Source organism: Alligator mississippiensis, chromosome 5 (genome assembly GCF_030867095.1).
Source record: "Alligator mississippiensis isolate rAllMis1 chromosome 5, rAllMis1, whole genome shotgun sequence".
Taxonomy (NCBI): Eukaryota; Metazoa; Chordata; order Crocodylia; family Alligatoridae; genus Alligator; species Alligator mississippiensis.
Genome location: NC_081828.1, coordinates 79035003 through 79058664, shown reverse-complemented (window position 1 = coordinate 79058664; position 23662 = coordinate 79035003). Strand labels below are relative to the sequence as shown.

Genomic DNA, 23662 nt, shown 5'->3' with positions numbered 1-23662 from the left:
GGGTGGGAAGGGGGAAAGGGAGGGAGGGAGCACAATGCTTCCAAAGCATAAAATATTTAGGAGACCCTGCACAATAATACTACATTGTAATAGGGAGATGGTTCAGGAAACTCATACAAATACAAACAACAATATGAAGGATACAATTGTAGGGGTGGGAAGTGTCCAGGATTAAAAGTCCTTGGAGGCAATTTGGTGTAGTAGAAGGGAGGGAGGGAAGGGGTGGTTAGGTGGTCCCCTCTGCAAGACTTCTGGCTGGTGGTCTGGTGGGGTCCATGTACTGACACTATCCAATGATCTGTTTTACACAGATGATCCTCAACCCTTGGATGGTGTCAGACACCATGAGGCACTGCATCAGCTTGGCATAGTGGCGGGATACACAGCAGGTGCACAAGATGCTCTAGTTGCTGGGGTCCTATGCTCTGAGCACCCTGATGATCAGCACCTAGACCACCACGTCATATCCCCAGCTCCTCAAGGTGTCCACCAGTAGCCAGTAGTACTTTCACTTCCATTTTTGGGCCTCAACGAGAGCTTGCCAACGGTTCTTGAACAGGATGGTGGCATCTTCCATCACTGTGCGCTTGCTGTCCTCATAAGTCACAATGATGTATGTACAACTGGCTCTTGCAGCCTGGCACAGTGAGGTTAATGGACACAGTCCCTGCTGTGATCAGGATGACCTTGGCCAGTAGGTCTTGGATGGCGTTGTGATGCAGGTGTCATGCTCTGGCATGGGGTTTGCAGGCACACAGTACATAGGGGAGAATCTTTGCCTCATAGCCACAGTGTCAGCACTACCTGTCATGTTTCCTGTACTGGATGGCACCATTGAGCAGCAGGCATTTGCGGCAGGTGTAGTGGATGAAATGCCAGTTTGCAAACTGTGCAAAGCTCCTGCTGAGCATGAAGTAGTTACTTACATCCCACTTTGTGGTGAGCTTGAGGACCTTGTCCTGGTTCCTGGTTAGGTTTCACTCTCAGGTCACTGTCATATTTCGCTTGGATGGTGTCCATCAGGAACCTCTCCATGAGGGTCCTCATGTGGAGGGTCACAGTGACATGGCTAGTGTTAGGGGCCAGGAGCAGTGAGATTCCCAGCTCCTGGCACTCTTCAGTCCAAGTCCAGTTACAGCTGATGCACTTCCTAAGGTAGTGCATGGCATTGTAGGCTTGGCTCAACAGTGAGGTGAAGCCTTTATAGTCTTGGCTGAACACTCCTTCCAGCAAGCCAATCAGGCAGGTGGCCAGTCATGTCTGGTGGGCTGCCTCATGATCCTATTGTGGGCAGTTTCCTTCAGGGTGCTGGCAGCGATACTGTTCACTGTCTTTTCTGGGCAGATCAGGAGATGGAATTCGTGGGTGACCACCATGACGTTTCAGAGGTCACCCACACAGGGCATGTTGGTGTCTCCCTGCCAGTAGGGGAAGTGAAGGATCTTATTGCTGGCCCACAGTGGCAGGTGCAGCCACTCCTTCAGCAGCTGCTGGACCTCAGTACCTGCCTTCTTAAGAGGGGTCTTGGCAACTGCTGAACCCCTCAGGACAAGCATGATGCAGGGCACGAGGAAAGTGCTCACCACATCTGCCTTCTGCCAGGGGGCTAGGAGGGATGAATCTAGCTTGTGGGCCTTCTGCACAATTCCATGAATGGTTTCTTTCAGCTTTTGATCTTTGCTACACTTGATATTAGAGGAAAAGGCTGTGATGGATAGGTTATTGCAGCCCATCTGAATAAAATATATAGTAGTGCCCATTGTGCTCAGTCCTCTTTAGTGGTTTTTGCCAAGTCATGGTAAGCCACTACATTGAGAAATTTTGACTTCCTTTTCATTCCCACAGCTGAGCTGTTCCTTTCTTTCCCCATTTCCAATTATCCTGGTTTCTTCACAGCCTTAAATGCCTGACAAACATGATATGGTGATCTGAACCAGCAGGGCAGGCCCTCCGAGGAGAGGCTACGGGACCTGAACCTGTTCAGAGTCCACAAGAGAAGGCTGAGAGGGGATTTGGTGGTCACCTATAAACTTGCCAAGGGGGACCACAAGGCAATGGGAGTGTCCCTATCCCCCTGAGCACTACCAGGGGTAAAAAGGAACAACGGCCATAAGTTGACTGAGAGTAGATTCAGGCTAGATATCAGGAGGCACTACTTCACAGTCAGGCTGGCTAGGAGCTGAAACCAACTTTCAAGGGAAGTGGTGCTCACCCCTACCCTGGGGGTCTTCAAAAGGAGGCTAGACAGCCACCTTAGCCGGGGTTATTTGACCCCAGCATCCTTTCCTACCCATGGCAGGGGGTCAGACTTAATGATCTGCTTAGGTCCCTTCCGACCCTACCAACTATGAAACTATGAAACAGTTCACCCAGAATCCTTCCGTCTCCTCCTGACTCTTTTGGGCCATAGCCCAATGAACTGTGCATGTGATTACCTTCCATGATGTGGAGCCAGGCCAGGTTTCCCTGAGCTTCATCTGCTTATAAGTTTTTGGAGAATCTCAGGACTTGTGACAAGAACACCCAGTTCCCATCAAGAGTGGGGAGGGTAGTTAGCAGATGGATCCTTCATGGGTGGGGGAGGGGTGTATCTGGAGTACACACACACACACACACACACACACACACACACACACACACAGAGTAGTGCTGAGCTAGGAGGTCCCCACTAGTTGTCCCCAAAGAATGCTTGTGCCATGCACACCCTGGTGCATGGCAGGTTACCCAGGGTGGGATAGGGAAGGCTGGAGCCAGCATCCAGTAACCTAACCTGGAATCCTGGGGGCCTCCTGGGGCTGCAGCAGTGGTGATCCTGCTGCTCTGAGTCTGACTAGCATGGCTCTGGCCAGCCAGGCTCCAGTTTTGAGAGGTGTACGCTGCTCCCATGTGCGCCTCTGCTTTTTTTGGCGCAGGTTTTTATACCCCTGGATATCTGGGGTCAACCCCCTTGCCCCCGCACTGCTCCCAAGCAGCGCAGAGAACAGCTGAATGTGTGGTATGTGGCGCCGCAGACACGTCTGCAGTGCCACATACCACATGGCCACGCTCATCTGGATGTGCCCCAACATATTTTTATTCATGTTGTTGTTGTTATGTATATTATATTCATGTCATCTCCAATCCTATAAATATTAGTCTTTCTTACTGAGGAAAAAGATAGATAAATCACCTCTTTCATCCAGCAATTAATTTAAAACCACAACATGTTGTGCGTTAAATAAATTTAACATTAATAAAAATACAAGAAAACATCAGTTTTCACTAGAGGTTTTATAAAAATATTATTCTCTTTTGCTTGTGGTTGTGCTCCTCTGACTTATTACTGCGATTCTCTTCCAGTTCGGTTAAATGTCAATGCTCCAATTACTTTAATAGTCAAACTGTGTGCTATTTTCACCACACAGTCATTCAGGCTTGTCATGTTTGACAAATCCAGTAATTGAGATGAACTCTTGGAGAACACTGACATGTAACCAGTCATTTCCTACTGCAGAATGTTGACCTCTCTAGTATAAACCACAGAGGATTTATTCAACAGGCTGTAAAAAACAAACAAACAGGCTTGTTAAGTTTTAAAAAAAATCATTGTATATATTTCCACTCGTTTTCTCATTCATTCACTTCATGCTCCATTAGAGGCTGAATTAAAATCGTGGAAATGTTTTGTATATTTTTGCATTGCTACAAAAAGAGTCCAGAGAAACTAACCCTAAGTGACTATTTTTAAGAGGTCAACACTTTTAGTTTTTTTAACACATGATGACAAAAGATTCTAATTGTACATTTGTATATATTCACATTTTTCACATAGCTTATTTTTATTATAGGCAACCCCCGCTTAGTGCTCTTAATTAGCTCCTAGAAAATCAAGCATGAAGTGAAACAAGCGTTAAGAGAAATCGAAAGTATTTGACAACCCAAGATGGTGATCGTGAGTGTTTTTAATGACCCAAGATGGCAATTGTGAGTGTTATAGCAAAACTTGCTGAGCGCTAGGTGAAATCATGTATCAATTTAAAATAAGTGTTATAGTGAAATAGCGCTAAGCGAAACAGGGGTAAGCAGGGGTTGCCTGTATAGAGATATTGCTTCAATCAACCATTTATCGTTAACACCTCGTGGAATATTTTCTTTTTCTTAGCAAGATAGCTTGCACCCAAAAGGTAGCCAGAGCACTGAAAGCTCAGAGCTACTGTCCTTTACCTCAGATTCAATGGGCCAGGCATAAACCTTACCAAATCTACCAGGGCTGTGCAACTGGGTTGACAGGTTTCAGAATGTTGCCTTTGGGAGATAGCCATCTAAAACTCTTAAAGACAAAGAGGCCATCATGTTTAGCTAATAAATTAGGCTTTTCCATGCTATTTAAGCCCCCCTAAATGTTATTTAAAATGAAAACTTATTGCAAAGAGGAAGTATTACAAAGGTTTGGAATGGTAGGAGATGGAGTACAGTTTGGAAAAGCTTCTGACAACTGCCTTGGGTGGGCTACTTCTGGCCTTGTCTCACTTTCGCTGAAATCATTGACCATGGTCCTATTGACGTGCAGCAGAGTCAGCCCTTCCTTTAGGTATTATAGAATATTCAACTCCTGTATCAAGAATACCAAGAAAATGAACCTATGACACAATGAAAAATTGTTGATTTTTTTTCAAAGAAACCTATTAGGTCACAGTGATTAAATCAGTTTTCAAGTAGTGACATTTGCTGTTGACTGCAGCCAAGTTCTTAGGCTGAATTTAACTGAATTAAAAAGAAATTGGGCATCTCTCTGCCCCCATTAATAGCAGCTTAGTACCTCTGTCAGTGAAGGAGGATTGTCCCAGTGATTAGGTCACCAAGCCAAGATGTGCTTCAGACTCCTTCTTTGCCAAAGGCTTTCTGCATGAGTACAGGCAACTCACTTAGTTTCTCTGCCTTTCAGTTCCTCCATACTTTACAGCAGTACAATGACAGTAAATACATAAAAAGTAATAAAAAGACACTCAGCCATTACAGTGATCAGGGCCATATCAGCACCCTAAATGAATTGGTAAGGTTTTCAATAAAAATTAATTCACAATTAAATCTCTTGACAACATAAACACTAGAAAGAAAGCAAGAAACATCCAGGAAGACAGAAATAAAATGCCAGGTGGCTTGGTGAGGGAAAGGCAGAAAATTATGAGTTCTGGCTTCAGGCCCTGTAACTTTGGGGCAAAGTTAGAGACATAGAGATAGGAGTTCTAAAAGTGCTCAGTGTTATTCTAATTCAGGTTATTTTTGAATAATAAAAATTTAAGCTGTGGTCTTTCTTCAGACCCTGGGAAGCATTATACAAGGTCAGTGCTTCCCCTTAAACACCACACTTCCTTTCTTCCTCCCACTTTCCCTGTGGTCCAGGAGCTCCTAACTCCCTCTCTACCTCTACCTTCATTTACTGATCATCAGCTGCTACTATTCCCAGCCAGGAGGCTCCTAACTGCTTACTACCTGCATCTGGGTCTCAGGGAGAGTTGCAGGCTGAGCAGCTCCTTACAGCCCCTTTTGTCAGCCCCCCTCAAAAAAATCCAACAGTATTTGGTGCTTTGAAATAGCACAGCTGGTAAAATGGAAGCACTCCATCAGCACTTCTGATGCTTCATAGAATTAGTACTGGCAGAGTAGCTAACAGAGCTTGTAACTCATTACTTACAAAACATGGATTTCACTGAAGTTGCAAGAAAATTCCATGGAGCCATCTGCGAGTTAAAGGAGCATGAAAAAACCCACTTTTTAAACATAAATATTTTTGTCTGGGAAATGCCTTACTTTTTGCAATGGTTTGTCTCTTTTAAGCAATGGTAATAGCTTGATAATTAAATATATTCTGTTTGTGGAAAACTCCGTGCTTTTTTTCTGAATTTCTATAATACTTGTATTTTTAACTATAAATTTTTAAGAAAATGTGTTTTAAATGCCAATATACTCTCAGCCTTAATAAATATTTTTATCTATAATTGAATGTACAAGTTGATCAATTATCAGTAAAACTATAAATTTATTGTCAGAGGAATGGTAGATATTTGTCTACATTTAAATTATTTAATTAATTCACCCCAGAATATGGAATATCCCAGGGAGCTATAACTGCTTATCATCCATACTAGATTACAATGATTACTGATTATTATAGAAGTTTGTTTCCAGATCAAAAAATTTACAGGACATAGCATTTACATTAGTTATTTTAAAACCTGCATTATTAACTTCAACCATAAAGTATGTATTTGCTACTAATTTAACCTTACAAAACAAGTAAACATTCCTTTCCTTAAAGATAAGTTTCCCTTGAAGATCACAATGAAATAGCCCAGGCTTCATTTTAAGATGTAATTAGACACAAAGATTTCTCATTAGAGTGATATCTCCTATTGCACCAACTGAATGGTTGGAATAGAGTTAAACAAACTTCGAAATACGAGACCCAATGAAGAATGTCTTGCATTCAAAAGCTTGTCCAACTCTATTCCAACTATGCAATTGGTCCAATAAAAAGATATCACATTAAGAAATACTTGCCACATGCATAATTTCTGGACCATTGCAGCTATATCATCACTATCACACTAATTAGCAACTAGACTCATTAGGGCTAGGGACAGAAGTTACACATAAACTGGCTTAAGTCATCAGAAATTGGTTTAAACCTGTAACAGAACAGAAGTTCAGTGCACATAAATCAGTTTCAATATGACTGAAACTGGTTGAATGTAGTATCAGACTTAACTGATTTGGATCAAACCAGTTTATGAAATTTCTGTCCCAGGCCCCTTCCTGGTTCAAGTTAAATCTGAGTCCCCCAGCATGCTTTCCAGCACTGGGCTAGGCTATGCTGTTTGCTCCAGCAGAGAAGGGTTTGGGAGGGGAGGCAGGGACTACTCCCCCCCAGGGAAACCCAGCTTGAGGTCTGGGGCCAGTGAGGGGGATTAAACTCACCTTCCCCTGAGTACAGAACTGCCCTGCCCTGCAGTGCTAAAAACTTACTGCTGGCTGTGACTATGGGCTACAAATCCCAGAGGCACCTGGAAGCAGGAAGAGGATGTGATGAGTCCTGCAGCTGTGGTTCTGGACTGCAAATCCCAGAGACTTTGGGGGCAGCAGGAAGAGGAAGTAAACACACAGCCAATGCTGGCTATGTGCCAGAAAACCATGCTCTAGTGCCCCTTGGCTTCTGGCCTGAGTTACTGCAGGTACGTGGCTGCATTTCCTGAATTAAAAGTGAATATCTGGCCAGTTGTTTTTCAGGTTAATCTCTGCATTTTAGACTAACCTGCAAAGACTGAATTGGGATTTCTCATTGACTGTACTTAACCTAGTAGTTCAGATTATGTCAGTTTACAGACAAGTCTTACAAACAATAGCCCGTTGTAATAATATTAATACTACTAGCAACAACATTATTCATTATTTTTACATTGCGAAGAACTGTGGTGGGTGCTTTATACAATGAAGATGGGAAGATTTTTTTTTTTCCTTGAAGGGTTTATGGACTAATGTTATATATGATAAAGTAACAAAATGGCTTGGAGTAAGATGGGATGGATTCATCTGAAGAGTCACCAGTTTTAGGAAGTCCCTGTATAGTACATGCACTTCTACTTAAATACTTGTAATCAGACTGATATTATGTTAGAGTATATTTTCTTGAAAGTCTAGTACAGCAGAAATTGAACACTCTTAGACTGTTATTGCAAATGATAAAAGTTAGGGAAAAAGTCAGATGTTGAAATTAAGGAAGAGTCTAATAAAATAAAAAGACTCTGCAAGACTTAGCACCCCACGTAAATGTGAGGCATGAAGATAAAAAATTCTTATTTTGTTATAACTAGAAGATTACTTAAGAAGAAGGGGAAAAACAGCAACTAAAGAAGATGAGGAGGAGAAAAGCTAGGGCTATGACTGGTACAAAATGAGAACTGCTCTTAATCAAATTAGCTACATGTGTACAAGAACAGCCTTCAGTAAAATCTTGTTTGAGTTCTTCAAATGTGATCTCAGACTTCTAACTGAGTATTTTTGCTTCCCAAAGCAACTTATCACTTTTATTATGGTGATTCCAATAACATTTATTTTACAACAATTGTAGAGCACACCATATTTTTTTCCCCGTGTGGTTTGCAATTTTAATAACCCTTCTTTCTTTTAACTTTATAAGTGACCCACTTTACCACCTAAACAACAAGCTACAAAAGAGAATGCTTAGTATATACCTAGATACACAACGATATTTTTTCTGTTTCATGCCTGCTTAATTACACTCCAGTGGAATAAGAGGAGTTACAGAAATGAGTTGTATCCACTGGATTGATGTTCCCTTTCTAACAATTAACCCTGAGGGCTCAAAAGCAGGTATGAGATCTGTCCTGTATATGTATATTCATTTTCATTTAGTGAAAGTTATACTACAGTGATGGCCAACCTTTCTGACACATAAGGTGTGCCAACCCCTTCTCTGAATGCCACTCTGACCCTCATACCCTAGAGGCATACCTGATAGATTTTATGCACCGGGGCACATGGAGTGGGAGCAGGGCACTGATATAAAATTGCAGCAGTTTTGCATGGCAAGTAAGGATCTAAAGCCCTGAACTTGGCAGTGGCTACATGGCTGAAGAAGGGTTAATCTGACTCTTGGCACTGACACCTTTTCTCAAGCAGCATCCTGTCCCCCCTTATTTCTGTGCTTCCAGTGGGGTGCATGGCTTCAGCTGGGATGCATCAGCCAGGCTATCCCAGCTCCAGGCAGAAGCTGCTTTTGTGGCCCAGTGGATGAAACCTGGTGTGGGAGGGAACACCACACCACTGTGGCCACCACCTGGCAGCAGCAGGGGGCACAACTCTATACTGCCATTGCCATGTCTTATGTTGGTGGCTGTGTGCGGCACCACACTGCTATGGCCGCCAAGGTAAGATGCGGCAATGGCAGCATAGATATGCCACTGGTGCCCCTTCCTATGCCGGGACCTGCCCACTGGGCCATGGAGGTGATTCCTGTCCAGAGCTGGTTTGGCCCAACTGCAACCCTGTGCCCCACTATGGGCACAGAAATCTGGGGAGGCATGTGCCCCCACTGCCCCCAACACATTGTTGTTGCCTGTACTCCTTCCTGACACACCTATCCCCTTCCTCAAAAAGTAGGGGGCTAGGGCCTGTGGTCAGTGGGTCGGGAGTGAGGGGCACTGGTAGGACCAGGGGGCTGCAGGTCAGGAGTGAGGGGCACCAGCAGGGCTGAGGCAGGTTGGGGCTGTGGGTTGGGAGTGAGGTGTAATGGCTAGAGTGGCCATCATAGAGATCATTCCGGTTTTCTGCTACTCTGTCCTCTGTCCTCTATTGATACGACACTCGACCCCTTTATGTCCTCTATTTTTCTCTTAAAAAAAAATAGAGGACATAAAGGTGTCTGGTTTTGTACCAATAGAGCACAGAGGTCAACCGGACTGTCCTTTATGATGGTGACCCTAGCAATGGCATGGGCAGGGCACTTGCATATCAGGGCTGCTCAGTTCCACAAAGTAGTGGCGGGGGAGGAGGGTAGCAGGGACAGCCGCAGCTGGACTCGCATCCTGGTGAGCAAAGGGGCCAGGAGAGCTCTGATTTTCCATGATGAAAAACCAAAATAAAATGCCAAAATATGTAGCTATTTAGAATTTAGTTTATTATAATGATTGAGACACTGGTAGGCTTCCAAACTGCTCTAAAATTGTAAATATATCAATAAAACATTGTGTTCAATCGATACCTCTCATATATATTTTAGGGGCATTTCATTTTTTGTGGAAACTGCAGATTTGGGGGGTTTTAATCAGAGAATTTTTAAACAGAGAAAACAAGGATCCCTAAGAAAACATGAATAATTGACAATACAACAATCTGTTTATAACAATCTACTTATAACAATATAAATCTAATATAACAATCTACTTTGGTGCTATAGTAATAAAAATCACTTGGACTCTTGCATCTCATCTTAGCAAAGCGCTCTCAAAAGGACTATAGCTATATATTTTAAAAGTGCTTTTTATTGTTATTGTATACTTACTTAATCCTGCCAAATTCAGGCCTAAAAAAAATAAAAATCAATTTACAACAGCAAATGAAGAAAATTACGGTCTGCCTTCCAACAAACGGAACTGTAACCAAAATTATTTCTGACACCATCTAAGGATACAGTCATTTTAAACCTGGACGTATAACCTGTTTTTCTAATAACAGGTTTGCCTGCTTCCATGTCACCAGGGTAATGGATATGATGAGTAGCTATAACTATACCTCCTCATCACAGTATGTCACAATAAGCATGGTACAGCAATCTATCTCAGCTTTCTTTGGCCATGCTATTATGGTTTACAAGTTTTACAACCAATATGTTATGTTGTCATGTTCTCCAAAAGCTGGCCATTTGGACTAAATGAGGAAAGTAAAATATGAATGACTATACAAACTGCGGGACTGACTGCTACTAAGTAGTAAGGTCTCAGAGGTCAGATTATGATCTTTCATGAGTAATAATGCGTGCTATTTATTTCAATGGAAATCCACTGAACTCTTTTTGGCTCCTAAAGGACCTTGCTACTTTTTATACAGCAGTTGGCTTTATGCATTGTATTGCAGCAGGTCTTCATTAGTTTGCAGTTCACTAATGTGCACACCTGAAAAAGCTTGCACAAAAACAAACAATGGTCTCATCCTACTTCTCAGCAACAGTATATAACCAGACACTGGAATTAGTTCTTATTTAACTTTATAGGCATTTCGGGGCTTTGTTAGGGTTGGGGGAGAGGTGGAGAGGGAGTTGGAAGAGTGCAGCCTCGGATCTAGGGTGAGTGGTTGGGCTTTCGCAGCCCCAGGGAACAGCTCTAAACCCATGCAGAAGTTTGCTGGATCAGGTTAACCAGTTTCCAATCTAAATTATTTCATCTACTCAGGGGGTGATCCAATTAGGTCTATCTAAATGTAACAGGTGCACGCAACCAATGTGTTGCTGTTACAATGAAGGCAAATCTTAATCTAGAGAATATTAACAGAAGCATCATATGCAAGATGGGAGGAAATTATTCTGCTCTCTTCTGGAGTACTGTGTTCAGTGTCAGGCACTACCCTTTACAAAAGATGCAGTAAAAGTTCAGAGAAGAGCAAAGGAAGGTTGGAAAAGCTGGAAAAGCTTATAGGGAAAAGGGAAGAGCGAGGGTAAAAAGTAAGAGCGGTTTTAGGGTTGTTTTAAGGAGGGCAGTTAATAATATTCCAACAAGTAATAATATTCCAAATAGTATTATTATTATTATCATCATCATCATTATTATTATTAACAACAACACATGGTTATCTATGTTAATTTGCAGCAAGGGAGACTGACTAGTCTACCAAGAGAGGTCATGGGGCCTTTTTATTGTCTCACCTTTTCCTAAAACTTCCACATTTCTGTCAGGTATGATCTAGTATAGACTTCATCTTGTTTTAGAGAGAGACGTGACCTACTAGACACCTTAAGCTCTCTTCCAGCTTCACTTTCCTATGATGTCTGCAATTTCTAAAGCAAACATTTTATTCAGAATGAAAGAAGGAATGCAAAGAGTCCCCCACAAAACATGAGGAGACGGTTTCATTACTTACAGCTCCAAGCTTCTTATAGCCAGCACTTAACCCAAAACCTTATTCTCAGTGCCACATTACCAGTGCCTACCTGACTGTTTGTTGCTTCTTTGCTGTTTCACTCAGATTTCTCTTTTTCTCTCACAGATGTACAAACTTTCACAAAGCAATACACTGGCAAAATTCTGCTTGTGTTTTGATTTGAATGGTGACACATACCAGTGTTTCAGGTGGAGGCTGACATTGTGCTGATGAATTAGTTAAATAAGGGGCACATTGGTTTCTTGACATCAAAAATCAAGCTCACCCCATGCCTTGTTCTGGATCTGGGCCAGGGCATCAGAGGGCGTGGCAGTCACTGCAGGGTGAGTGGGGCTGCACCTGCTCAGCCTCTGCTTGCCCTCCTGCCACTGACTGCCATATCTACCAGAATCCAGGGGTCCTGGATTCCACAGCAGACTACTCCTCTCTGGCCATACCCCTCAATTTCTAATTGCCTGCCTATAGCTTAGCAGGCTATATCTTTGCAACCCCTTCTTTACATTTCTCCTGAATGAAATTCAGCGTTAACACTGCCAAATTCAACAAGGGCTTATCCTAACCCTTAATAGCACATTTACTAGTACACTATCCATCTAGCTAAGACATTTTTAGGGCATCCAATATCCTGCTATCTGAATATCAATGTCAGTAATTAAAATTCACATAGTTCTCCACAGTGAATTCTTCTTTCTTCACAGATCTTTTTTCTGCTAATCTGCATACTTTGAAATTGTTTCCCTTCTATGATTGCAGAGAGTTATTTGCAAAACGGTGATTCTTGTAACAAGCTCTGGAAATGACTAATTTTGGGCTTAGTCTAAAACACAGATCAAGCACATCTTTGACCAAAATCACCTTATCTTCACCTCTCACAAGCTTTGCCCTAATAGCAGCATTATTTTAGAAGTGCACAACTGTCTTGGCAGGCAATAGACAGCTAGACCACAATCTTTTAAGAGCTTTAAACATTAATCTATTAACTCTTGAATTGACTGCAGAAGTGAGCTGAAGTCAGCTGATGATGCAGAGCACTGGTACTACTTATTCTCAGTGTTTTCCATGCTAGTGAGGTCCTTACATTCAGCTTCAGGTGAGTTAGAGAAGTTAAACCTGGCAGTTATGAATGAGGGAATGAATGAATGCATCCTCTACTACCAGTTCCTTGTCAATGAAGCATAGTTTCACAGTGGTAGTAGCTAGCAGTGGAAGAATAGATTTCTGACCACTGCTACTTGGGTGTACAGGACTAGTGTTGAATCTAGTAGAATCCTTGCATTCCCTTGGCAAACAGAAGTGCATTGTAGAAAAGGAGACGTAACCATCTTTGCTAACTCTGTGAAATATTTTTCTCATTTTCCCTCTGCATCAGGTCTTGGATGATTGAAAAAGGGCAAATATAGTGCTCATCTTTAAGCAAGGGAAGGAGGATCAGGGGAATTACAAACCAGTCAACCTGGCTAGGGACAGACATTACACATAAACCAGTTTAAGTGATCAGAAACTGGTTTAAATCTGTAACAGAACAGACGTTCAGTGCACATAAATCAGTTTGAAACTGGCTGAAACTGGCGTGACATAAATCTGGTTGAATGTACTATCAGACTTAACTTAATTGGGCCAAACTGGTTTTATGCAATGTCTGTCCCAGACCCTTTGCTGGTTTAATCTAAACCAGACACCCCCAGCATGCTCTCTGAGCTGGGCGGGGCTTTCTGCTCCACAGCAGGGCTGGCCCCTCCACTCTACTTTCTGGCCAGAGCTTGGTAGAGACTTGCAGGCACAGCAGAGTGTGCTGGCTTCCCTGTGCCCCCCTCACCATTAGCTGCTTAAGCAGAGATCCTTTTCTCCTCTCTCCCACAGCATGGAATGTAGCCAGCATGTGGTATGCTAGCTAATGCTGTGTAAAGCAGACAGAACAGTGTCCACTTAGGGCTTTTTGGAGGTAATCAACAACTCAGATGGTAATGTCCCTGCATTCCTTCCTTTGGAAAAAAGCTTTTTTAAGAAGAGCTTGTAATGAGCAAGGCTTTGTTTCTGATTGGTTGTTAAATGCTGATAACAGAGCTGATAAATGCTGTGTTATCAAGGGTAGTGGGGGGCTCCCTAAACACAGCATCCTTCTGGGGTCTGGCCACGCCCCCTTCAGCTCAGCTCTGGAGAAGGGAAGGGAGGGCTGCTGTAGTGCCCCCCAGCTTCTAGCCTGAGGCATTGCAGGTATGTGCCTGCATTTCTGGGATGTGTGTCTGGTTACAAAACTGATTTAGCCTAGCCAGGTTAGACTAACCTGCAAAGATTGAATCAATTCACCCTCAGGTTTTTTGACCGTCTGTCCCTGGCCCCTGGAAAGCTCATGGAGCAGGTCCTGAAGCAATCTATTGTGAAACGCCTAGAGGAGAACATGGAGGGGGGTGGACGAGTAGTCCTGACTTTGCAATAGCGGAAGGAGGCTTCACCCAGCCCTGTGGGGGTAGGGAAGGGAAAGGTGGGGCATGACCCCAGCCCACATGGGGATAAAGGGGGCATGGTTCAGCCCCAACCCAGCCCTGTGGGGCATGGCCTAGGCTTATGGAGAGAAGGGGGTATGGTCTGGCCCAGCCTGGTCCCACAGGGGAAAAGGCAGTGTGGCCCAGGCTTGCAGGGGTGGCAGAAAGGGGGCATGACCCAGCCCCAACATGCCCCTGCAGGGGGGAAGAGATTGTGACTTAGCTTTGTGAGGGACAGGGGTCATGGCTTGGGCCCATCTTGGCCTGATGGGGAAAAGGTAGCATGGCCCAGCCTCATGGAGGGGGGAGAGGAGGGGTGGCCTATCTGCAACCTAGCTCTGAAGGGGGAAGGAGGAACAGTCTGGCTCTGACCAGGTGCTGTGGGGTTTGGGAATTTGGCAGGGGGGAGGATGGCCAAATTAATGGCCACCACTCCCCCACCACCAAATTTCCTGATGTGCAGGGAGCCCCACAGGCCAGATGTCATGGTTCCATGGGCCACATTTGGCCCATGGGCCAGCGGTTGAGCACCCCTAGGCTAGACGAAAATACAGCAAGACAGATACATAACAGTTTGGATCATTGTGCTCAATGAGTAGTTGTCAGTGGCTCAAGGTCTAAGTGGGAGGAGTTATCAAGGGGATTTCCTAAAGATCTCCTGTGTCTGGTATTTTTCAATATGTTTATTAAGGATTTCAGTAATGGGATTGAGTGCACACTTAGCAAATTTGTGGATGACATGAAATTGGGTGGAGTTACAAAGACTCTGGAATGCAGGTCTAGGATCCAGAATGTCCTGGATAGACTGGAGAAATGGTCCACAATTAAATCAGATGGAATTCAATAAGAACAAGTACAAAGTCCTACCCTTGGGACAGAATAATTGCATGCACAAATGCAGACTGTGGAATGACTGGTTAGGTTGCAGTACTTCAGAGAAAGGCCTGGAGGTTACAGTAAGCAATAAGCTGAATATGAGCCAACAGTGTATTCTTATTTTAAAAAGATTAAAAAATAAGCCTGTTGTATTAACAGGAGTGTCACTTGAAAATCAAGGGAAGCGATTCTTCCACTCTATTCAGCACTGGTGAGGTGTCACCTGGAGTACTGTGTCCAGGGCCCCACATATCAAGAAGGATGTGGACAAACTGGCAAGAGTTGAGCACAGAATGACAAAAATGATTAGGGTCCAGGGAAGCAAGACTTATGAGGAAAGGCTGGAGGAACAAAGGTTATTTAGTCTGGAGAAGAAAATACTGAGGGGCAGGGGGATTTGTCTTCAAATACCTGAAGGGCTATTATGGAGAGGAAGGAGATAAGACTTTTCTCCGAAGCTGTAGGGGACAGGACTAGGAGCACTGGCCTCAAGCTGCAGAGGAGAAAATTTAGGTTTGAGATTAGGAGAATCTTTCCAACTATAAGGGTGGTCAAGCATTGGAGTAGGCTACCAGAAGACATTATGCACTCTTCATCCTTGACAATTCTCAAGAATGGGCTGGACAGGCACTTGGCTGTGGTGTGGCTTAAATCAGGGGCAGTTCTGCCTTGAGCAGGCAGCTGGATTAGATGACCTCATGAGATCCCTTCCAGCCCTCCTTTTCTATCATCCTATGGTCAGTGGAATAACTATGATTAGGCAAGGGAGGCACAAGCCCTGGGTGCTGATTAAGGAGGGGTGCTGGAATGGAGGCAAGGGGGAGTGGGGCTGGAATGGACACGGCTACACTGCTACTCTAGTAGCTACATGTTCTGGCTGTGAAGAGTAGGAAAGGAGCCAAGGGGTGATGGCAGAAGGGCTCTAGGGTCTCAGCCACTAGGAATTCTGACTGTGTGGACTGGGAGAAGGTACCCTTACACCTTGCTGCCAAATTAAGGGTTTCATAAGGGTTTCAAATGAAGGGTTTGCTGAGCATGATATTAGCAGCACCTGTGGAAGGGTGGACGTAGAGAGAAAATGAGAGAGATGCTTAACTCCTTGATTGGGGGATACCTTCCTCTGTAGGTGCCAGGACTCTAGAACCTCCCTGGCTCCTTTCCACTCTCTTTTCAGCCTGAGTCTCCCTGTCTCTACCTCCCTGGATCCTGGCCACCATTCAGAGCCTGTAGCTGCTCAGGGTGCAAACCCCTTCTACATTATTTTTCGTGTAGCCTGGATACAACTTGAGCTGGTGGTTTTTAAAAGCTGTTCAGCAGCAGCTTGTGGCTAAAAGGTTGATTATACTGAGCAGGAAGGTTGAGCATGAACTTCATTATTACTTCAGATTTATCTTGCAGCAGCAACTAACAGCCACTAGATTGACCACTGTGGGTACAGGTTACTATAGAAACATTGTAATATTATGACATACCAGCATAAATAATTAACAAAAATACAAAGAGGCAAAATGAAAAGAACAAAGTTCATTTAGCGAGGCATTTTCCTTCCTTTCTAATTGTTTGCTCGTTTACTTGCCAAATTGAAAAATTCAGTATTTCACACAGTCTCCCAGCCACTAGTGAGAATTAATGAGCTTTCATTGTATTTGTCTTTTACCGTTATATTTCAGCTTTGTGAAAGAAGAATGGTGCTGGAATGTGCCAAGCCATGAATTTGGGAATGAGCACTTCTTTCTTGTATGCAGAGCAGCTAGATGTTCTGACACAGATACACAATGTTAGTAGAGACTGACAGTTTATAATGTATATTTGTTTATGTCTGTTGACTGAGTAGGAGTCAATAGGCTCTCAGAAAGGTCACCGAGAGCTTAAAAGTTTTATAGCGGGTTTAATACCAGTTGACCAGGCAGGGGGGAAATAAATTCATTCTTAAGAAGGTCAGTATAATAGGCTGGTAGTAACCCACTTTGTTAGCTGGTATTGATCCTATCCAGCTAAAGAACAGTTGGTTGATTCTGTTGATGCACTTTGGCAACGGGCTTTTTACCCTGACCAGATCTGGAGAGGAATTAGTATTTAGAGAGAGAGTCTAGAGTGTGGATGAAGTCTGGAGGGCATCTGCTCATGGGTGCCTGATACAGGAACTTGAACAATGCACTGGGATTGCAATAATTTCAAATTATCTCCTTTCTTGGATACAGTGAAAAAAGATAGATGTGCATGTAACTGGGTCAAAATCTGTCCCAGAAAGACTTTGGGATGTGGGGCACTCTTTACAATCTGAACTATATTTTAATACAAGTATTTAGAAGAGGGGAAAGCGACTAACCTGTAGGTTTATGGTGTTTTACAGTTCCTGTGTGCTGGCACATATACACACAGAGCTACAAAGCTTTATAGAGGAGCCCTCAAAAAGGAGCTGGAGCAGAGGGGTCATGGCTAGGCACCATCCTGGAGATAGCCCGCTGGAAGGTGGGGATTTAAATCCCCTCCCTGGCCCACACGGGATGCCAGCTGGGGGAGGCAAGGGCAGCCACTGCCAGATTGAGGAGTAGGGGTGGGGAAAAAGTCCTCTCTCTGAATCAAGCATGTATTGAACACAACAATTTGCAATCTCAAGCACACAAAGAACAACCAGAAACCTTGCCTACACTAAGATGCAGCCAATAAAATACAGTGAGAGCCCACACAACTTAGTCTAACTTAAAATGGAATGTGATACACCAAAGATAAGAGAAAGCTTTGCATAAGTCTTACATAATCCTGAGGGCAGAGTGCCTCTTTACAGCCAGGTATTCAGAAAGGTATTCCCACCTTTTACAGGTTCTGCTTTATAATGTAAATGTAGCTTTCTGCATTCTTTGGTCAAGCTGTCTGCAACCCTCTCCTGTTCCCTTAGCTCTATCTCCAGCACAGACATGTGATGATTATGCCAAGTCTTTGTCAACACCTGCCAACTTTCAGTCTGGTCCTGCAGAGCTTGGCTCTTGCGCTCACAAGTGGCAGGGGACAAGCCCGGTTCCCCAACCTCTTTCCCCTCTCCCATGTCCTGGGAGGACCGAAGGGGAATCATGCCCCCTCCCACTCTCCCTTTTCCTCCCCTTATCAACTTCTTTCTTTAGTCTCTGCCAGAGGTGGGAGGGGGGGTTGAGTCTTCTCCATAAGTAAGGTCCTATCTTGTCACTTCCTCCAAGAAGTCTCTGGATAGGAAAAGGCAGGCAAGGTTCTTTGGGTAGATGTGACAACTTTTATTAGATCAGCTAAATAGTTGGAAAAAAGTTCTTTGCAAACTTTTGGGCACAAACACATTTCTTTAGGTGGTGGGAGACTGCTGATGCTATGAGTTCTCCAAGGTAGAAAAGAAGCTAAAGTAAACCAGAAGTCTGTGAAGATGCAAATGGGTAGAAGTTTGGCAGACAAAGGGATAGGAAAACACATCCTGCTAGGGAGGTGGGTCAATAATTCAGAAACAATCAAAGAAGTTAGCCTCATACTGCAGTCTTGATGGCTCTTGGATTAACATTTTAACAAGGTGTTAGTCACCTTTGTTGTGCAGGCAGTGGTTTGACATGCAGTTGTTAGAGTACTGGCTGGGGCCAACATGGGGGAAATAAACCCCCTCCCTGCTTCCTTCGCCCCACCCCTGCCACAGGAGCAGGGGTTGGGGGGGGGGCCCTGACAGGGGCTGCTGTGCCCTGGCCAGGTAGACCCCAGCAGGGGTCCCAGGGGGAGAGGGAAGGGAAGGGAGGGGGGAAATATGCCCCCTTTGCTTAAGGGGGCCATGCAGAGCTGGCACCTGGCCATGCCCCTTACCCTGCTCCAACTAGAGAGCAGAGGGGCAGGGCCAACCCTGTTCTCTGGAGCAGACAGCATGGCCTAGCTCAGGGCTGAAAAGCATGCTGGGATGCTGTGGGGCTCTGATTTAACTTAAACCAGGAAGGGGTCTGGGACAGAAGTTCTATAAACCAGTTAGACCCAAATCAGTTAAGTCTGATACTACATTCAACCAGGTTTATCTTAAACCAGTTTCAGCCATTTTGAAACTGATTTATGTGCACTGAACTTATGTTCTGTTACAGGTTTAAACCAGTTTCTGATCACTTAAACTGGTTTAAGTGTAACTTCTGTCCCTAGTGCCCATGTCAGCTGACACAGCACAAAAGCCATGCAGAGGCCACCCTGCTGAGACTTCAACAACAGAGGTGTTGTGACTTAGCTGCTGGCTATTGCATCAGGCAAAACAGGAGCATATTGGGTACATTCAGGGCCAGATTAACCCTTTAGTGGGCCGTAGGCAAACAAATTCATGGGTTCCTACTTAATACTTTATTTTTTTTTTCACTCAATAATTTTAATATGTAAAATAAGCACAACTGGGCCCCTGCCTCACTTAGGGCCCTAGGCATGTGCCTAGTTTGCCTATGTGTTAATCCAGCCCTAAGCACACTGTGTTTTGCTGGCCATAGGCATACAGGGAACACAACTGCTTCCCCATTCCTCTGGCGGTACAACCATGATCTTCCCTGGCTTTGGAGGAGAGATTCCTTCTCCTCATTACACACATATACAGCCACCAAAGCACAATCTGTTTTTCCATTTAGGCGACACCCTCAGCTTGTGATAGCCTGACTAAAGATCAAAAGATCTCAGATTGCTCCCTGAACTTTAATGTGGCAATTTAGGCTGTGATTTAGCAATTCATCTGCTGCTCCTATATCGTTCTAATTTTATTTGATATATATTTTTGTTATAAAGCGCATTATTTGATGCACTTTTTCATTTCTCTAAGGAAAAGCCATCTCATTACTTGGATACTGTGTTCCTAAAAGCAGAATGAGACAATTTACCATGCTATTCAATATGTAAGGGACCACTAATGGTCCCCACAGTACACAGTACATAGGCTCTCTGAGATCCCTATAAAAAGTATACTGTAACTGGAAATGTATTAGCTGCACCTAGTAAGGGAAATATTTACTTTACAGCTTATAAGTCATCATCATCTAAATATTAACACCTTAAAATCGTAAGCTACACGTCTACTATATATACATATACTTCTCTTTTCTCTAACAGTTATGTTTGAGGGAGAAAAAAAAATGATCGTGTAAGGCTGATGGAGTCTTGATTAGTTTAAGCAGTCCATTTTGTTCTGCTTTGGAAACATGGTTAAATGCAGATATGCTTTAAATATGGTTAAATGCAAATATGGTTAAATAGCAGCTTAGTTTGGCAAAAACAGACAATAATTTAGTTCTGAACACAGACAAAAAAACCTCATCACAGCCTTATGTCTACATACTTGCTTACATTTAGACTCCACCTCTGCCTTTGAAGTCCTTTAAGCATAATGCACAGCATGCATACATACCAAATAGTACCTACAGAATAAATAAAAATCATGAGGTCCTTGTAAAGTGGGATGTGCTATGGATCTTTATACAACCACCAGTTCTTGGGAATCCTGCAAGTCCTCTGCAACCAGCACTCCTAGCGTCCTGAGCAAGCAGATGCTTAAATCTGCATCCTACTAAGTGTTCCTGGTTATATATATGCAGTATGCAGAATGTTTCAACAAACACTGTCATTTGTGTTGGCACTTTTTGAAGGGTGGGTTTTTTTGTACAAGTCACTTCAAGTAGCTGTCCTCCTGAAGGCTGTGAGGATGCAATTCACAGCTTGTGAATCTATTCATGAAAGATTCTGACAACAAAGATTAATTAGATGTTTATACTTCCCAGGGCCTCAGCATCATTTTTGTGAAAGATGGAAATGCATTTATTACAGGCTGTACATTTTCCATGTGGCATAAAGTATCATTGTATAAACCCCCTCAAATCCAGGCTTGCGAGCTGAAGAGAAAATGCTTAAAAGACAATTGACATTATTTCACACACCCCGAGCACCACTTGAAAGAACGGTGACACACTGATATTGTTATTACAAGGTTCATAATAATGAGTTCATGCTAAATACAATATAATTATAGAATACTTCCCTGCAAATTAAATGCAAATAATTTGATATGTGACTGAGTCTATTTAGTGATTATTAGCACATTAAATACAGTAGAACCACATTCTGAACTATCTGCATTTCCTGAAATGTAAATCAGGCAGAGTACAGTATTTCTAACTGGGAAAGAAAAGAGCTTGGTGAGGCATGAAAAATTGAATTTCAGCAAAGCAATGGAAAGGACATTGGTGGGCAATTATAGTGCTACAGTGTTTGGAGTCCACAAAGGCTGCAATCATCTGCAGTGACAGTGTGGTGGACGACTCCCTCAAGGCAGTGCACTCTAGTTAAATCAATTTGTCAGAAGTGGCACTGCCCCCCCTTATGTGGAGGCCTATTGGAACAGAGGACAGCTGGGGCACACAGCTGTCTCTCTGTAGCAGATCAATTAGAACATCAAAATTCATCTGCTAATTAGCAAGCATGTACAAAGGGAGAGGAAAAAACCCCTCTCAAATGAATCATTTCAATGCATTATAATAAATTTAGTGATGTCCTAAAGCGAGGGCCCAATGAGAAGAAATGCACTAAGTCATTGACAAAGAAAACAACACATTTAATTTATAAGAAACCCCCCTAAATTTCCTGACAGTGTCTAGTTTGGGGATCAGATATAACAAAACCCATCAGAACTAAACATCTGCACCTTAAATATGGGTGAAATACATAAGGCCAAAATAGAAATAGGTCTACAAACATCTGATTGCAATGCAGGCATTTCTGTTCGACTGCTATGGGTATCTATTTGCTAGTGGAAAAGTAAGTATGATAAATACTATCAGCTGACTGAAACTGTGTGTCTTCTCAATTTGATTAAAATGGTTAAAAATAACTGCACCCCCAAAGTAAATATGGAGCTTGAAGTGATCATAAAAGCCTGTAGACTTCAGTGGTGGAAAAGTCAGCTCACATTCAGTGCCTTTTATCCTTGTTTTCATTTATTTTTACATTTGACCTTTGCATTGCTATTGGAGTGGCACTTATTGTTTATGCACATGTTGTAATGTTGCTGAGGGGTGTCTGTAGAATAGAGCTTGGCCAAAGTTAGCGGCTGATCCAATGGTGTTTCAAGGCTTTAACAGAACAAGGTCACTAATTTTAACTCTGACAGTTTTAGTTGTTCCTAGTGAGGAAAAGATGTTTCAAATACCCTTTCCACTCATCCACAAAGTCTAGAAACTGAATGTTAATTGTTGTACTTGCACCTCCTTGATCAAACACAAGCATCAGACATTGATTAGTATACACAGAAAATAATTTCCCGTTAGGGTCTATACCACTCTGTCCCCTAATTATTTTCAATCTGCCCCCTATTATACTCTGCCAAGGACAGACTTTAATAGTTAGTGTTTTCTGGAAACTGAAGGAGGACTCTTTGTTTTTGAAACTGGCTGCCTGAGAATGCTCACAAGATTATCAACTTGTCAAAACCAATTAAGAAAAAGCTGGCATACAGTGGAATGGGACAAGATGACCTCACTACAAATCATGGCACAGGAAGGATGACTGAACAGAACATGGTCAAATAGCTTGCAATACCTGCGTACCGCTGATGCCTTCTTTTGCATCAATAAGCAAAATTTGCTGAATTGCATAAAAAATCCCCTTTCCCCAGTCATATCACTTTCAAAGGTTAAATTTCAACAGGTGTAAAAGCACATAGATGTTACTTTTAAGATCTCTGGTGCTGAACAATTAACTATTTTTAAGGAAAAATGACAGGTAAAATATAGCAACCTACAACATAAGAACTATCTTAAGACACATATATATTGGCCTCCCTCCTTTCTCTCAGTTCTATATTTCATCCAGGATCTAGTACCCGCCCTTTTTTTTCCTCCTGTTGACTTAAATTTATTGCAATTAACAAACTGAAACCAAACGTGATGGCTGAAACCAGGGAGCAGGGCATAAAACTACAAGTACATGTGGTGCTGAATTCTCTCGGGGAAGGCTATAGAACATTTCTGTTAGCAGTGTTGCAATAAAACATACACTGGCATTGACAGCTTGGTCCATTCCCAAGTGTGGAAAGAAAGAGCCTGAAATTAAATCACAGAGGAAGCTAACCAAGAGAACATCGGTCCTCATTCCTCTTGTTGTAAAGAACCGAGTATAAGAAAAATGTGTAATGGTAGAGTAAAATTATGTCATTTCAGATACTGGACCTGATTCTCCTCCTACACCACTGTAAATTAAGAGTAATTTCTAGTTAGTTAATGAAATTACATCGCATAAAAAATGGTACAAGTTAGATGAGAATTTGACCTGTAGAATATTCTTCTTCAATGTAGCCACTTAGTACTACAGTTTTACTCAAATGAAGATTGCTGAATATAGTCAGAATTGAGCTGCAATAAATATTGTATTAAAAGGAGCTCAGAGAAGGTGACATTCTTCTTATTGTATCTCAGTTACTGGCAGAATGGTATAATTATGGTTCACACTGAAATGGTCTCCAGAATGGATTTAAACATAAAATACATCCACTTAAAGTGAGTTCCAGTCAAGAGCTAATACGCTGCTTACTCATCCTTGCTCATTCAGAATGATAGAGTAGGAGGGTGAAGCGTATTGTTCTCTTGCTCAGTGATAATACAATGTGCCCTTTAAGTCAAATATGGTACTGGGATATT

The 23662-nt window shown here is 42.9% G+C and overlaps 1 protein-coding gene and 1 long non-coding RNA gene across 12 annotated transcripts in view; both read right to left on the bottom strand.

The window, feature by feature from the left end:
- LOC102558349 (poly(rC)-binding protein 3) overlaps positions 1-23662 on the bottom strand; it is a 929340-nt gene that overhangs the window by 192777 nt on the left and 712901 nt on the right. The gene's annotated exons all lie outside the window — the stretch shown is intronic.
- On the bottom strand, positions 3548-7324 carry LOC132250635 (uncharacterized). Its single transcript, XR_009462229.1, has 3 exons — positions 6958-7324; positions 4799-4881; positions 3548-4591 (listed from the first exon to the last, which is right to left on the bottom strand). It is a non-coding gene; the product is annotated as an uncharacterized LOC132250635 (long non-coding RNA).